Source organism: Nannospalax galili, unplaced genomic scaffold (genome assembly GCF_000622305.1).
Source record: "Nannospalax galili isolate Female #2095 unplaced genomic scaffold, S.galili_v1.0 scaffold488, whole genome shotgun sequence".
In the NCBI taxonomy this organism is placed as follows: Eukaryota; Metazoa; Chordata; class Mammalia; order Rodentia; family Spalacidae; genus Nannospalax; species Nannospalax galili.
Genome location: NW_008360316.1, coordinates 4,203,568 through 4,208,218, shown reverse-complemented (window position 1 = coordinate 4,208,218; position 4,651 = coordinate 4,203,568).

The window sequence follows — 4,651 nt, the reverse complement described above, 5'->3', positions numbered from 1 at the left end:
AAGTATAATTTGTTCCTGAGCAGTTGTTTTTTTTTATTCCCCCGTTGTTATGTATTTAATTTTTGAATAATAAATGAGTTAGTTTAATTAAAGCTTGTCCCTGTGGGTTTTATAGGAAATGTTATGAGAGCCATGAACTTCCCAAAATTGGCAAAAAGATAAAGTTTTAGGTACATAAGCAGGACAATTGTTTGTTTTGTTTTGAGACCATCTCCCCCCATTTCAGTTAATAAGTATCTTCAGAACAGCTCAAGCAGATGAATGTGTTTAAGCAATAGTGAAAATAAAGTATCAACATGAGCCAATTTAAAATGATCAAAGGAATTTATGTGAGTTTCTTCCATTTGCCAAAGTTCATTAGGATAAACACTGGGAGTTGATTTCTTTAAAGATGATGGTGCCCAACAATTGGCAGTCAGGACAGGACTGGACAATCTGTTGCACTTGTACCTGTAATAATTGAAAGACATAACTAGGCAGTTAGCATGACAATTTCATTCTGTGAAGGCCAGAGAATGCCTGTGGAGGTAATTGTAATGGGATTTAATGCACTAAATAAAAGAGGGTAAGTTCATCTGTGTAGGAGGGTATAAATAGAGGTAAGCACTGATTTTTAAAAAGGGAATCTGAAGAATGAGCCAAATATGGCTTGAAACAATGGTGAAATAGCTTGAGTCATATATTGAGAGTAAGTTAGTAAACTGAAGAGTTAATTAGGGAACTATTAGAAAACAGAAAGAGTAGCTAAACGTTCTGCCTAGTGGGTAACAGTTACTCCAGGGTTTACAAGAGTGCCATGTTCCAGTCAGTACCACATAATGGTGCCTCTGCCTGATTTGTTGTCTCTATCTGAAAAAAACCTGTTAGCGCAATAGGAATGGGATGAATATTTATGGAAAAAATATTCATATTGGAAATAATAGAATTCCATATGGATAGAAGTGAAAGGAAACTTGTCCTAAACAAAACCAAAACAAACCAGCAAAAGTTATATGTCATTATTCTGAAATCTGTCATAAAAGAAAAAAGAAATTATATCAAGATATGGAAGGATAAATAATATCAGGATCTTGTCTGGTAAGTGGGATGGTCCTTGTTCAGTCCTATCTAATAAGAGTAGTTCTTTGTCAATTTATTGAGAATTTCATACATGCATATAAGGTGTTTTAATAAAGTCCACACCCACTCCCTCTCCTCCAACTCCTCCCATATCTCCCCATGACTTTTTTCTGACAACTTCATGTTCTTTCCTTTCTCCCTTCCTTCCTTCCCTCTCTCTCTCTCTCTCTCTCTCTCTCTCTCTCTCCCTCTCTCTTTCTTTCTTTCTTCTTTCTTTGTTTCTTTTTTCTTTTTATGGTGCTTGTTGCTACTCTAACATTCCCCCCTCTGAAGAGGTAACCCTAAAATCTTTTAGGGATTAGATAAAAGCTCCCAAATACTTTTGACATTTTTGGCCTTTGGAATAGAGTATGTTGCTAAGAGGCCCAAGGACATTTTGACTTTTAGCCAAGAAACTGGCTACTTTTCTTTGGGGTCTTTTTACCCTAACTGCCTAGTCAATTCCTACCTCCTATTCTTATCACATCATCCTCTGAAGCGGTTACCCAAATCGCCGACAGGGAACCGGGATGCAGACTGCTCTGGCTTCTTCCATGCTGAACAGGGGCACAGGGTGAGGCAATTGGGGTACCCCTTCAGTGGGTCTATCTAAAAGACTGACAAATTACACAACTATTATCTGTAGGGAGAAAAGAAAATCCTAGGAGATGTGAAGGAGAAGTAAAGGCAAGAGTAATTGGCATTACAAGTTCTAGACAGGGAACCAGAAAAAAGTCAGAACAGGGCAAATTTCAAATGTTCATATCAGAGTCCATTGGAATTTCTTGACTAGAGCTTCCAAAAGCATCCCTCTATTGGGTTCCTCCTCATTTTTCTTTTGTCTGCCAAGGCTGAATTCAAGAGTGATGGACTCAGGATTTGTTTTCAGGCACTTTGACAGCTGTTGGAATGGCTAGATTTAGCCTCTCAAAGGCTTCTAGATAGGGGGAGAAAACAAATTTACCCATCATTTTAGAACAATAGCTGGTTGTCTCCCTTAGCTACAGGTGGGCACTATAGTATTGAAGACCAAGATTTGAAGTCTTCTCACAGATGAGAAGCACTTTCTGCTTAGAAAAATAATCATCAATGAGAAATAATTATCTAAATAACTTTTTATATGGACTTAAGCCTAATTTCTTAAAGAAATATACTGACCACTTTAATCTTTGGTTATACTTTCCTTTTGGGTGTTTAAGACAATACAGTTGGCCCAAATAAACCAATTTATTTTTGCTCTTAAGGTCTTTTGAGGATCTGTTTCTCAGGGGTCACATGGGCTTGGGAGGAGCCCCTGGCTCCTTTCTTTTACCAGTTCCATCTATGTGAAGATAAGTCAAAGGTCCTACTCGACCATGGCTGCTTCACTTGGAAGTATGGAGGAAATATTTCCTGAGTTGACCCTCCTCTTTGTAGACTGGACACTTGGTTCAAGTCCATCTCATGAGGCCTCTATCCCCCTGAACAAGAGGACAGGTGACTCAGACATTTTGAGAGAGGTTCCATAGTCCCCTGGAACTTAGTTGACCTTGGAGGGCGAGGGACAAAAACTGTCATTTAAGTCCCTCTGACCACATTAGTATAGGCCTCAAATATGGCTATTAAACATCCAATAAGATCAGTTCCACCAGTCTGGTACTTTTAATTACCATGTGCTATGTAGGTAAAGCTCAGGAAAAAACCATATGTCTCAGATAAACCTTGACTAGACATATTTTGTTCCTTAAACTAGTTGACTAAACTATGACCTTGGAAATTTTAAGATTATGTGTATATTATTTTTGTCTCATCCTTTATATATCACAACAAATCTACAGACCTTCATTACTTGCTTAGGCATTCCTATTTTTTCTATTTTGGAAAATATCTCCATTCCCATATCACTTTAACATCTTTTACATTCTCATTTTCTTTTTTTAAATAATTATGAGATATAATAACATTAACAAATAAAATTTCCATCTGTTGTGAGAATTCTTTTCCTGGGGATACTAAGCAATGCTTATCCCCTTTTAAGGTTCTAGTGTCAAACCAATGTTTAATTAAAGTTTTCCTGGAAAACCAATGAATTTACTAGGCTTACTTACAGAGATGACCAAGCGGTTGCTGAGGTGTATGAGTGACCTGAGGGTATGCACACAGGGAAGCCTTTACCCTGCATGGATCAAGCCTTCTCTTCCTAGCCTTCCCCAGATTATATACTTTAGCCCTCCCCAAATCCAGGAGACCATGTGTGATTAGGGCCAAATTACATACACTTGGCTGGGAAGAGTGGCTGGATACTCCGGTGAGGGTCCAATGACCCTGCTTGGCCCTCCTTTAATGAAGGAGTACAACCATCAACAAACCCAACTGTGACGAGGTTTAGCAATCAGGCACAGCTGAAGTCGTGATGATGGTAGTTATTTCATGGAAAAGAAACTTCTGTACAGCATCATATTATTAAAAGAACATGGAATTTAAAAGGATTTGGTGCTAGGACCCACAAATGAGGGAAAACATATGTCTTTTGCTTTTCTGAGGCCGTGTTACTTCACTTAGTTTAGCAGTTTCTAGATCCTAGATCTAACATTTACCTGCAAATTTCATTATTTCATCTTTCTTCACTGCTGAGTAGAACTCCATCATGTAAATATACCACATTTTGTTAACCACTCATCTGTTGAGGGGCACTTAGGTTGCTTTTATCTCTTAGCTATTGTGAAAAGAGCAGCAACAAACATGGTCATACAAGTGTCTCTACAATAGGATGAGTCCTTTGGGTATATGACAGTGAGTGGTATAACCAGGTCATATGGTAAGTTCATTTTTAGTATTTTAAGAGTTCTTCACACTGGGGGCTAGAGAGATAGCTCAGTGGTTAAAAACACTGACCGTCCTCGCAGAAGACCCGGTTCAAATCCCATCATAGCAGCTAACAACTGTCCATAACTCCAGTTCTAGGGGATCCGACAGCCTCTTCTGTCCTCCATGGGCATTGCAAGACACGGGTGCACTTACTTACATGCAGGCATTACATGCATACACATAAAATAAAAATACTAAATAAAATTTTATAAAATAACAGTGCAGAATCTCAACACAGCACAAATCTAGTCTGTGCCCTGGTTACTACCATAACCACAGAGGGTGGAAACATGGGTTTCCCACCCATGGGTTTTCCCAAATCAGTCTCTTTGGCCCAAGCTGCTTTTTTTAAGTTATGAGTTGCATACAATTGTAGCTCTGTCTCCCCTAATTACTAACGATGTTGAACACTTTTTGGGATGTTCCTTAGCCATCTTTATTTCTTCCTTTGAGAACTCTATTTAGATCTTTAGCCCATTTTTAATTGGGTCATTTGGTTTCTCACTTCTTTGTTTTTTGAGTTATGTATTCTGGATGTTAAACCTCTGTCAGACGTGTAACTGGTGAAGATTTTCCCATTTTCTGTTTTCTCTTCACTTTTTTGATTGTTTCTTTTGCTGTACAGAACTTTTTTAGTTTAATGAGGTCCCTCTTGTTGATTGCTGACCTTAATTCCTAAGCAACTACTGTCTGATTTAGAAAACCC